We start from the raw sequence: 14231 nt of genomic DNA, 5'->3' as shown, positions 1-14231 counted from the left end.
CACGCATACGCAACATATACGTACACGCGTGCACGCGCGTGTACACACACACACCGCCGGTAGAGCGAACGGTCGCACGGAGAGATTAATCAGTCACATTTTTCCGATCGAGCACAATGCGGCGGAACAATGGGAAGCATCTCTGATTAGCAACAAAATACTTGGGCTGGCGTAATGAAATATTACGGTTCATCGATTTGTAATTTATTATCGCACGAAGAGAGGCGTAATTGCTGCTCCATCTCTAATTCCCGTTAATGAACAACTATTAAATTGCATGGGTAACGCATCGTGAGAACTGCTGTACAAACAACAATTACTTCGAAGTGGCATTATGCAGCTATTTGAAATTATGTGTAACATTTAATTAACGTCTTAATGCAATTATTGTTGCGTTGCGAACTCGTTAGCGCGACGATACGTATTGTCCTAAGACGCGTATCGGCGATACGCACATTCCCGCGATAGCGCCGCGAGATTTAACGTATTTGTGTATAGAATATAACGAATTACCGGGGGCTCGCGCGTTTGTCCGAAATAAAATAATTAAGAGCCGCCGACTTTATCGCTAAAAAATGCAGCGGATTTTTGGTGAGTGCAGTTCGCTCCGCTTAATTAGTCGTAATGGACATAATGAATTTTACATTAGACCGAGTTTTATCATTTTCAAATAAAAAAGGGGTAATTCACGTACTCTCATACCTGCCCGGTGCGTTACCCGGTTTATGGAGCTGTGTCGCTAAGCGCAACCAACTTCCCTCTCCGACTGCATCGAAATAGTCATGTGGCTGTGTGGCATTTGACGTGGCGCGACGACTGTTTTCCATAAGTGCGAAAAGTAACTTGTTAAAGCTCCGTGCGATTAATAATTTTTCTTCGCCACGAAAATACAGGCAAGACGATATTCTCGCAATGTGTAAAGAAAAAGATGGTAATGCGGATCCATTTTGTTCTCGTAATTTTTTTTATCTTTAGTTATCCTCGATTTAATATTGCAAACGATTGTTTATTTTACATCCTCGATGCTATTTACACTTTTGTAAAGTTTCACAGTTATTGTTAGTACACTGGTAATCAAATTGGCCAATTAATGCTGCCTTTCTAAAACTATCCGTCTGATACGAATAAAAAAAGTACAGAATATATTTAGAACACATACATATTTTATAAAATGTCTTTTATTAATAATAATTTTATAAAATGTCTTTTATTAATAATAACGTTAGAGAGAGAGAGAGAGAGAGAGAGAGAGAGAGAGAGAGAGAGAGAGAGAGAGAGAGAGCCCCCAAATAATGTTAATAATATGTTAAAACAATTCTTGAAGACGTACATGTAAAAAAAATCAACTATGTCATAGAAAAACAAAACTTTTTTATTTTTAACTTTTTTAGTTAAAATTTTAGCGTAGTAACTCCTGAAATGTAGTATTTTCAGATAAAAATATGTACTAGTACGCGTTTAAAAAAATATATTTTTTCGACATGTGTGAAGAGAAGATATTATTTTCTCTTAAACAGCTGCCACACACGTATTGACATGTTTTTAAATAGTGTTGTCACCTAACAGAGGAGATTTCAAACTTCTAATTGATATCGCATAAAACTCGATTACGAGGTATGACATAAAGTTACACAGCCTGAAATTCAGACTAATGGTCATTTTGACCCGTAATGACAATGAAGGGTTAATGTATTGTTAGATATCAAAGGAGCAATGGTAATCTAATCCCTTGAGTTAAATAACATTTTGTTATTTTTAACTTCCATGCATGTCAAAATGTAAATCAAGCTATTTTCGTAGTTAGTTTCAAAATATAAATAACGTTTATATTAACTTATGCACATAGTAAATAATAAACTAAATTTGAATTAAATTTGATACATTTTCTTAAATTAAATTGTTTAACTCTGCTTTTTCAGTTAAATTAGTGACGTATATTGAGTAGGAGCAGTGGCGATCTGTAGAAACGATAAAAATAACTCATTGGATATAATTTGACATAATTTGACATTATGAATTTAACAGTGTAAATTTAATATAAAACACACTTGAAATGATTAATGTCCGTTTCTACTAATGTAGTGTGATTAACTTTAATCTCGGTTCAACTTATTCTTTACCTTCTTACAGTCATATAAGAATTTAGAAAAAGATGAAGAGAAAGTAAACAGAGATTAACATTAATCTATATTGAAAACGGTTTACAAAGTGGGAAAATTTGTTTAAATGAAGACAGACACTACAATGTGACTATTAAGTATTAACTATAATGATTTTTCAGATCTTATGGCTTTCCAAGGTTGAATTCATAGAAACTTCTGAATACATGATACTATCAGATTCAGAAGTTTCTTTTCATAATTACGTTCTTCTAATAGTTTTTAATAAAATTATTATCAGTTTCCCGTGATAAATCCTCGCTGTAGATTAGAAATATTAAGACATTGTTAGAAATCAACGAAAAGCGTGTGTTTGCTTTGCAGATCCCTCTTCTCACCCTCGCGATGATACAATATTTAGAATATCATTTCTCAATGAAAGCGTCGTTTCATGCTTATGCATTATTTCGCGCGATGTTAAAACGTGAAATAATGCGGGACTGTCGCAGGTCGCTTTCGCGGTGGGAATTCACGATTGACGCACGGGGTCAACGGCTTTTTTTCATGCGATGTGCACGATTTTAGAACGCGCGCGCGGCGTTATTCCTTACCGTCAATCATATCCCGAATATTAATTCGCTGCGCTCGATGCTTCAAATAAAGTCCAATCATTTGAGAGACCACGATGAGAGAGAGAGAGAGAGAGAGAGAGAGAGAGTAAAGAAAAGAGAGTTTGAGACGAAAAGCTTTTTTCAGCTGGACGTTTATTACTAAGCTGACAGTTTATTTCGGGTGGTGTATCGGCACTTTACGGTTTTAATTACGCGTATTTTAATCCGCCCAGGAGACATTTTCTGTTTCGAGAGAGCGGCGTTGGGTAGAACGAGCTTTATTAGACTGCACACGGTCGATTTAAATTTAATCATAATGAAGAGGCGATTAAAATTGCAATCGTCCACGGAATAGAACCCATAGCGCCGGGCAGTTAACGTCTGCTAACAGGCATTTAACTTAACTGCCTCAGGTAACTGCTCGTTTCTAGGCTGAAGGGTCCTTTCGATTGGCACTGCCGGAAATTTTATGGGGCACGACCTTTCGTCGATGAGCGCGAACTTTCGGGACCGGAAAAAAGGACAACTACCCGGTTGTGGTGTCTCGCGCGCGATCGTTTCGTGGATTATCGCAGCCGTGTTACCGCCGCGCCGATCCGACAAACTTCTTTCGATTGTTTGAGTTCCGGAATCGCGATGTAAAATCATTAATGTGAAAATGGCATCTCTCGAAACATTTTTTCGATAATGTTTTATTTATATAAAAAAAAAATGGATATTTGGTGAAATATAAATATTTTTGCGATTCCTCGATATGCCATGAAAATATGGAACATTTTCTTTTAATTTTCTTCTAGTTTTCTTCTAATTTTCAGTATATAGTTTGATTGTCTTGCTTTCATTTTATCTTAAAGTGGCATTAAGAAATTCTTTATAATTTTATCTAGAATCTTGAATAAAAATGCTTTCGAAAATCCGGAAATTCTCAGGAAATTTCTACGAGATTTAAATAAACACCAGAAAATACAATAACATACGTAGACATTGTGAAAAATTTTTTATATTTGCGATTATAATTATGTTTCTGTAATTGGTTATTACTGCCATAATATTAGTAATAATATTAATAATAATTATATGTATAATTTTCAATAAATGTTCATTAACGATTGGAAATGAATTATAATTATAGTTATTGACTCAAAAATAATTAATAATTATAATAATTAAAATTAAAACCATTTTTATGGTAATAATAACTGTAATTATAGTCATTTTTGATTATGTAAACTAATATGTATACTTGTTAATAGAGCTATACCTATAGTTGTTATGACTAATATTATCATCGTTATTACTAATAATCGTAATTATTCATTATCAGGATATGTAATTGCAGTCACAATTACCAAAAATGCTTTTCTCATTGCACGCATAAATGAGATTGTAATTAATTTCATACGAATAAGATTAGATTATAATTAAGGGACGAATCGGGGGAGTGATGAATCACAGTGACTGTCTCTTGGAGAAGTCAATGGCTAAGCGCGTGACTTTTCTCGCTTCGATATATCGCGAGTTCCAGAAGTCACATATGCCACGAGAGAGATGGTAGCTCGTCCACGGTAGCGGGTGCCAGAGTATTGCTTTCAAAGTATCCCCCGGGAACCGGATGAATGGCGATGTCATTCGGCCGTCCTTTGGGATAAGCAAGTGACTGCAGCGAGGATAAATGTAGTTCGTTATTGTCTTGCCCCGAGAAATGGGAAATGGTTTCGCGTTGCTCGCGTCGGAGAACTTACCGCGGCTTTTTCCAACTTAAAAGTGACGTTTCCGTATTCGTGACTGTAATGACTTATAATTACGACGGATATTAATTTTTCAATTTTTTAAATTTTTATTATTATACAATCGTGTGCTGAATGACGAGCAATTTATGATCACGTGCGTAGTCAATGCAAAGTCTTCGTCTATTTATTGCGTTTAAACGTATTGTATGTAACTCAAAGAGAGAAGCTTCAACGAGCCGAATATCCCCGCGGAGTTGACGCAGCTCGCGACTGGAAGTGTTCCTTTGAAAATGTTAATTATTTATTAGAATGGACCGTCCTTGTCACACATCACTCTGCTGCTTGTCACCGTCGATAAGCTTTTATGAACGAGAAATTACGCGCCGCGGGAAATATATCCGATTCGAGCAATATCGTTCCCGCGAAGAGTCGATAATTCCGCCGGTCGACTGTGCGCAAAGGAAACACCAGAGGTCCGAGGACGTTTATTGCAAAATCAATACCTTTAACGCGGAGTTACGGTATCGCGCGTGCGATATCGAAAGTAGAATATGATCGAGATGCGATATTGAGCTGTAAAATTTCCGGGCGATAAACTATCGCCCGGTTCGCATTTGCGGACGGACATGCATTTGGCGTACGGCCGGACATGTGTACGTGGCAATCGAGTGTTTTACGACGACGCATCAAACATTCGTGCGTCAAGTTACTATACCGCGAATCACTCCCGATCGTGAACGAGCGTCGCGTTAAATCATCATCACGTTGTCGCACGGTCGGGTATCGTTCTTCTAACATCTTTCAAATCATCTTTAAGCCCAATGCAGACAGAAATAACGATAGCGGTAGAAAGAGGAATCCAACATTCGGAAATGCGTATGTCATCAATGCACATAGAAACACAAAATGAAACAAGAGCGATAAATTTCTAACGAGTTGGAATTCCGTGTCTATATCGCTCTATAGCTTACCAATCAGCGTTCAAATTTTCATCTTGAATCAGATGAAAGAGTATTTCACAGTCTATACACGATCAGATCGGTTGGCATTTTTATTTCTTTCGCGGCAACGCGAGAGAGAGGTGACGTTTATCGCTTATTTTTATACTATTCCATCGCCGTTCTTGTCGCTCGCATTGTATTTAGGGCTTTAATCTCTCTTTCTTTCATTGGGATTGTAGTAAATTGCGCATTGCGTCAAAAATTCTCGAAACTGATTAAACAGATCATGTTTTATATATATATGGTATAAAATAAATCTGAACAATGAGAAATGGACCGATATACGACGAGTAACACAAATAAAGGAAGAGAGTCTTGTTCGCCCAAAGCGGATCTTGCAATTAATAAATATTTAACCCTGTCATTTTATACCGTTTTGTTACATAAATACATCTCATAAGAATGAACATATTGTAACAATTGTTTGTCAATTGAAACGTCACACATTAAGAAATGTAATGGTAACTAATACTAACAAGCAAATGTATACATCTTTAATAATAAAAAGTAACGGCATTATAACAAAGTAAAAGAAACCTCTGGTTTATTATATCATTGTATATAGAGCTGCGATTCACGCTCACAATGCTCTTTGAATCATTTCATCCTTGCTGTCTATTAAATGTTAAACAAGGACAAATATATGATGCTCATGAGCGTTGTAAGCATGAATCGGACCGCAGGCAGCCCAGAAGTGGCACCGAAGGGTTAATAACATTTGTATGTAAATTTTAAATACATAAAGTTCATTTTAAACAAGATAATTTTAATAAAAGTCTTTCCTTTATTTGTATTAAAATAAATTTATATATATATATATATATATAAATTGATTAATTATCATAATTTTTTAATTTGACGCAAATTTTACGAAATTTATAGCTCTTTACTCAAAGTATTATATCTCAAGCAATACGGTTGCATCGAAATAAAATGTAGAATGTGCTTTTTTGCTCTTTATTGTTAGAACTGAAATTTTTAAGAAATTTATGAGCGTGACGTTCGTAAAATTCGCATTGACAAACCGATTCGCTTTTCCTTGCGTGAAATAGAACTGCTGGAAGAGCGATGAAAAAGCGTAAAACGCGTGCGCGAATCTCGCTTCGCCGCCGCCGCTTCGGTCCGCTTCTGCGTCGCGCTGCGAAGATCCAGCGCCTCTGCTATGCAGTGGTCTATGCATTTTAAGGGAGGGGTGATTTTTAATGCCGTATAAATATGCATAGGCCGCGATATTAGCTCTTACGTGTCGCTGCCCGAAAAATATCGCGTGTAGGGTACGGCACGAAACGCGTTACACGCATACGGATGCGCGCGTATGTAACAAGGTCGGGGAGAAAAGCATCCCCGTGTAGACGTGCGAGGTAACAGACCCGCGGAAGGGCAATAGGGTTCTCGATGGATAAATTGTGTCGCCGCGATGACCCGAGGGACCATCATCTAACGCCCATTTTGTTATGACGTCTGCAGCACTGAATAATTTCGAAGCAGTGAAAATCCATAGGTTGGCTCGATTAATGAAAGGATTGATTGTGAGAATTAGATGTGCATACTTAAATTGTAATAAATTTATTTTATGAGGGGTTAAATAATTATATAGTTTAATATAGAAGAATTCATAATATTGAGAGTGAAATATACAACATTCTAATATATTAATAATAATAATAGTAATATAATTTGTAATATTATATATATGTTATATGAATGCATATATTACTATTATAGAGAAATATATAAATAATTTCCAATATTCTCTCAATATAAGGATAAAATTAGATTGCACATAAAAATAGTCCGAGCAAAGTTTATAGTAATGAGAGGATATTTCTAGAAACACATTGTAATATGTATCGCTTATTATTTTAAAAACAAAAATAGTGTATTAAGTTGGACAATTTGGTACACAATTTAATGCATTCATCGATATGAGAGGGATTGAAGATACCCGCAAAGGATGCAACCCCGAAAAATAAATTGATATGTAGTCTTTTCGTAAAGGTTTCGTGCTGTATAGACTTTTGTGAGCAAGTTTATCCCAACGAGTAAATCCAGTTCCACGAGCAATTCAAGCTAATTTGACGACATGTATCGTAAGCCGGCGATATTGCACCCGTGAAATAATAATAAAGTATAAATGGATCAAGTTTATGACCGAGGTGCATGTGAGAGCACCGAGTATGCATTTTATCGTCGTGTTTCGCGTCAAACCCTTTATGAGATTATGTGTTCTAGAGGAAACTGCTTGCGTTTCTCTTTTTGTCATGATAAATTTTTCGAATCTTCCATTAAATTTACGCCATTTATTTCCCATATTCGTGCTAATGAGATAGTTATTTTCTTAGTAATACACGAGATGTAAAACAGTACAGTTGTTTCCATAAATTTTGCATATCTAGAAATTTTTGTATAAAGATTTTGTATAAACGCGGAGAAAAAAATTTTAATCAATATTTGTTTTTATAAGTGGTGAATGTTTGTAGGATTTTTTTATACTGGAAAAAGAATAATGATTTTCCAAAAATTCCATTGACTGTTAGGTAAAACTGTATGGAATATGTATTTTAAGAGATTTATATAAGAGAAAATATTGTTTAATATATGAAATAAATGATATAAAGCTCTGTTTATGTTCAATTTTAATTAAGATAATAAATTTTATTGGCAATATTTAAGGTAAAAGAGTTACACAGATTTATATAAGGTTTTCAATATTTGAATATAATGATTCCTCACTCTGTAAAGGAAAGAAAAAAGTTATGAATTGTTTAAATTTGAAGTAGTTTAAATGTAAAGTCCTTCTGTCTAAATTTCTTGTAATGAAATCTCAAAGAGTGAAAATTGAGTCAGTCTTGAAAAAGAGTAGTTTGATGTTCAATCTTTAAGAGTGACACATTGTATTCTTCAGAATGAGGTTTACTCCAAAAGTTTTAGAAAGTTGATTTCTTAAAATTTGTAAATGGTAGAACCTTTTTAAGCAATTAAAAATATTTAATAACAATTATTATTTAAGTGATAAGAAAAAGAAATCTCTTGTAAATCAGTGTATTTGAGATAAATAACAAGATTAATAACATATTCATGTGCAATATTTATGATTTAGACATGTGTCATAATAATATATCAAAGTGACCGATTTTTAATTCGACGTTAAAAGTCAGGTGATTCACTAATGGCGTAGCGAAAATCTCTCTTCTGATGGCGCAATGCAACGTGAAACAGTAGGTGGTCCGGGTAATGCGTCTTGCTACCCTCAGACTCCGACTCCCGACCACCGTCATCAATCAGGGTCACATCCCGCAAACACAACTTATATAGTATTTATTTTCATTAAATTTATCACCACCTGGTCCATCCAGCGCACGTTCTTTCGTTGATTCACATGTTGGAAACATGTAATAATTATAAAAAGAGATTTCTTGCGACTGTAAATAATGCTAAGGAATGTAAAATACAGTAGCTTCGATAAAGTGTATCGATGCTTTCATCAATAATTTTGTAGAGATGGACACATTTAAGTGTATGGAAAGTACAACAAAAATTTATTATTATTAGCGATTGGAAACAATAATAATCTTAACTTATATATTATAAAAGAGCTTATAATAGATCTTAATGTTTATTTATTTTTTTCCTTTTTTAGGATATTTCAAATTCCTTTTTCCTTCTTTTTTATAAAAGTAATAATGATTGCAATCGATCGTGCTTATTGAAAACATTGATATACCACTGATAATTTAATTATATAATTCCCACAAATATTAGTTTTAAATAACCTTTTTCGCTTAAACACATTTTCCTTTATTATTGTTAATAATTTAATATTTAGTTAATTAAATATTTAATATGCGATCGTGTAGATTTATCGAATTAAGGACTATTAACTTCTTGTGCCGTTGCAAAATATTAACCCCGCAAATCGACTATTTGAGACAGTGAATCAAGATTTCATCGCGAAAAGCTTCCTCCCATCCCGAGCGGAATCACGAAAGAGAAACGTTATCTCGTTTCGTGGCGATTCGAGGCGTTTTTCCGCGAAGTGAGTCGGACTATTCTTCAATGGCGTGCTGAAAGCTACTCCTATATATCTTGTGGCCTCGGGCAGATCCCGCCGCTTGCCTTGATGGCAAGCTCAATTTATATCAGCGCCTGCTGAAACCCCCTTTACGAGGTCTCGCCACCTCTTCCCCACCCCCTAAACCTCACCCTAACCTCAACCACCCTTGCCTGGCCAATGCTCGCTTCTTGCCACCTTTCTTGCTTCCCCTTGAAGAGGGCTCCTCCGGAGTTAAACTAAGCCATTCGCGATCGACGAAAAGAAATAGAAAAGGTCGCTTCTTGAAAATCGCGATCCTCATCGTCTACTATGATCTTTTGTCGAGTTGTAGAAATACTTCTGGGAAGTATTATATTATTTGATTTGATAAAACTATCTCAGTTGAGATGAATAAAACATTTTTAAGTTCTGTTTTTTAATGAAACTCATTATACATATATATAGTTGTGAAATAATTATTTTTATTCTAGATATTAAATAAAAATTCTTAAATACAAATTCTTAAAAAATTATTAACGGGAGGATGATAAAAATTCGTTTACACTATTGATAAAAATTCGTATATTTTTCTTTTAAAATTTTGCGATTTTATTAGAAATCTATACGATTTGATAATGCATTATCGTTATTGAAATATCGATTGTGTACTACCATTGCATCACAAATATGCGTTTAACGATGGAAAATAAATCATTTAACGAACGGAATTACTTGATTCTGAAATTAATGAACAGCGAATTATAAATGTAAATAGTCTGTCATGTAAATTTTGCATAAGCCTCTTGTGTAAAAATGTCGGCGAGTAAATTTATGGCGATTTTTATCATGCACGAAGAGAAAATGTGCACTAAATATAAATAAGCGTATCACATTCTCTCTAAATACAGGAATTATAATATTAAGATATTTTTATTAAATAGAATTTATAACAATAAGAATATATGGAACGTATTTCATTTAAAATTTGTATTGATAAATTAGCATAAATAATGTAAATAAATAAAAGTTGTAGTTTAATATAGGAGGAAAATTTTTCTTTTTAATAGAAAAGTAAATAATTTATACATTCTTTTATTTTTTGATTTATTCGAGAGAGATTTTAGTATATTGATTTATACGATTTGCGTTATTTTTAATTTATTCTCAATCACACTAAGAAACACTGTTTTTAGTTTATTTTCAACATTAAAAATTTATGAAGAGATGCAGGTTTTATGAAAAAATGAAGAAAAATGTTTAGCTGTCATATGTTCCTGTGGCACCACTGAAATATATGTGTGTCTGAATTTTTACCAAAACCGTATTTCGCAATACAACTCGTACAACTCGAAATCCGCCCACGATCTCGAGCGGCCGGATTACTAGGAGAGTCGATGTCGATTTTATGAAACCAGCAACGTCCGTATCCACCCTCATCCTGATCCCAGGTGCTTCCTGGGAACAGCTGCCACGGCGCACGCGCCCCCGCGCCGACGAAGCAGTGATTGATCAATTTTTAAAAAGCAATGTTCCTAATTGACCCGCCGCGCCGCCGGTTCGCTCTTCGCCAGAACGCTTATATCTTACGAAAAGGCGTCAGTCAGGGCATCTTAGTCATCGAAAGGTGTGTTCAACTACAATTCATGCCAGTTGTTCCTCTTCGAATACCCTTTTCTGATTTACTCGCTCACAATGAAGCATCTATATCGGTTATCATTCATCGATGAAATATTGTTTATTAGCACATTAACAAGACATATTTGAATATATATATCGCTCATTTGCTACAACAATGCAAATAATAGAACAAAGTTTTCCTGAAAATGAATTTGAACGTTTTTATTCATTAAAATGTTGAACTAAATTAACTTTAATTTTGAAATGCAACTTTTATGTAGTAACTGGTGATTGTAAAAGAATACAACTATGTAATTTTAAATTATATTTTGTCTTTTTACTCTTTTAAGATATCAATTCTTTTCTGTCCAAATAACCAAAAAAAATCACAATTTTTAAGAAATCGTTATTGTAGCAAATAAATATAATTATAAATTATATAATATCAAAATAGCAACAAAATAGCTTTATTTATTTCAGGAATTAAGACCATTAGTGTTGCAAATAAACCTATGTTCATTAGGACTTTTTGTTTTACCTTTCATTATTCTGTATGCACTTAATGTACGATGACCCTTTTTTAGGAATACTCTGTATATTAAATAAAAGTTTTACTAATGAAACTTATGTTAATATTTGTTGTTACATATAATAAAAAAATATTATACTCAAATCAATGCTTTTTTATATTGATTTTTTTAATATTATTTATTATACGTGTTGTTTCTTTGTATGTTAATATTTAATTATAAAATAGCAACAAAATAGCTTTATTTATTTCAGGAATTAAGACCATTAGTGTTGCAAATAAACCTATGTTCATTAGGACTTTTTGTCTTACCTTTCATTATTCTGTATGCACTTAAAGTACGATGACCCTTTTTTAGGAATATTCTGTATATTAAATAAAAGTTTTACTAATGAAACTTATGTTAATATTTGTTGTCACATATAATAAAAAAATATTATACTCAAATCAATGCTTTTTTATATTGATTTTTTAAATATTATTTATTATACGTGTTGTTTCTTTGTATGTTAATATTTAATTATATTTATGATATTCATATTACATTATGTGTGTGTATGTGTGGAAGGGTGTATATGTTAATATTAAATTCTTTATTAATGCATTGCAATATAATTGATATTGAAAAAATCGAAAATAAAATAATAACATTTCTGGTAGCTCTAAATTTGAAACTTAATTAATAACATCATAAAGTGAATTCAACATATTTTTATACTGTTTCAATCACATTGATTAAGAGTTTTAGTATATAAAGCTCTGGGGCATAGGCTGTCGATTTCGATCGATTCCAAAAACTGTCATGTATTTCAAAGCATGCACATTAGATTGATTGCAATTATGAAGATTTCATGTATTTTTAGTTGTCATTACTCTTCATCATTAAGAATTATTATTCAAAATTTTACAGAACACAATCTTTCTTTATATATTTCTAATCATTCGATGTATCAAAATTGCTTTAATCTATCTACGATATTAGACGTGTAAATTCATTACAAATATAAATTAGAAATTCTGTGTATTCCTTTGTATGCTATGATATTTTCAATCGTTCTCTGATGTGAATCTTTGATTCAGATGTACCTACAAAGAACGTCATAGGTTGCACGGCTTTTCGGTATCGGACACGCGCATCGAAAGCACTCGTTCGTGCGTTGTTATTTCGTAACAGAAGTCATTAGCATCCGCCAGTGTTAATTAACGGAAGTTCTGCCATACGTGTGTAGGCTCGATGCACCTGTGCGCGGGTTAGAGGGTGTACGTGATAATGCGCGATTTGCGCGTAGGCAGTCTCTCTCTGCTTTTTCCTTCTTCTATATGGACCATATCGGCGTGTAACGGTGGATTATCCACGGGCTTTTAGTCGCGATTTCATCGTAATTCTACCGTGAAATTGACGTGTCAGCAGACGATTCGTCGACGCGAAGACGACGTGGTTCCGGAATAGGGCGGCTAAAAGCCTGCACGTCATAGTTATTTTAAAATAAAATGGTATATGGATATATTGAAAAAAGAAAATCTATATTTTGTGAGAATTAGAAAATTAGAAAATATTTTTGTTGGAAACTATATTTTGTAAAATTTTAAAAATTTTGAATACATCTAAAAAACATTGTATCGAAAAATTAAAAAAATCTTTAATATTTATATGTATAATATCTTTGATGTTTGTATTGTTTGATGTTCTGCTGATGTAAAATTGATTTTGGTGAAAAAATTCATAATATTTTAAGAATCTGTTATATTTTTTATTTATTGATATTTTTGAAAGAGTTCTCAGGTTTTTCAGATTTTATAAATTTTCACTAAAAATTTTTGAATAAGAAACCTTAATCCTTAAACATCTGTTTGTTATGACATACCTTTCTAATTATTTTTCAATTATTCATAACTTCTTTATTAATAAAGATACATACATCTGTTTAATACTATTATATTCCTTAATATCTAGTATTTCGATTTAAAAAAGAATTGTTTACAGTATGTTTATTTTTATGAAAATTATAAGCAATAAATTGGGTTATATTTTAGTATATTATATTTATATTGAGGTATGCGTTGTCCAAGTGCATACCCAAATATAAATATGTATTGTATAACAGATATCGAATGAGCAATAGTAATCTAAACCCAAGTTAAATACAATTTTGTTATTTTTAACTTTCAAGTGTGTACTAAAATATAAATTAATTCATTTATATAGTTAATTTCAAAGTATATAATGTCTGTATTAACAGATAAAATCAGAAAATAATAAACTAAATTTGACTTTAATACATTTCTTAAGTTAAATTCTTTAATTCAATTATTTTAGTCAAATAACGACATATTGTATAGAAGCAGTGGTATCTTGTAAAAATAACTCAAATGGATTTGACATCATTGAATTTAACAGTATTGTTTCTATACTAGCGTTTAAGATGTTAAAAATTTTATGATGTTTCAAAATTTACGTATATGAAGAATTTTAGAAAAGATACACTTTTTCAGTAACTTAAAAAAACGTTTCTATTTGTATAAAAATCTGATATTTTTTAAGTAAAATTATAAAATTGTACACAAATTTTGAAATTTACATGAAAATTCTGAAAAAGTACGTAAAAAATTT

At 32.7% G+C, this 14231-nt stretch overlaps 1 protein-coding gene across 1 annotated transcript in view; it reads left to right on the top strand.

The window, feature by feature from the left end:
* The window catches only part of otp (orthopedia homeobox), a 38559-nt gene that overhangs the window by 14770 nt on the left and 9558 nt on the right, over nt 1–14231 (top strand). The window lies entirely within an intron of this gene.

Source organism: Cyphomyrmex costatus, unplaced genomic scaffold, assembly GCF_001594065.2.
Source record: "Cyphomyrmex costatus isolate MS0001 unplaced genomic scaffold, Ccosl1.0 scaffold164, whole genome shotgun sequence".
NCBI lineage: Eukaryota > Metazoa > Arthropoda > Insecta > Hymenoptera > Formicidae > Cyphomyrmex > Cyphomyrmex costatus.
This window is presented reverse-complemented; position numbering and strand designations above follow the sequence as displayed.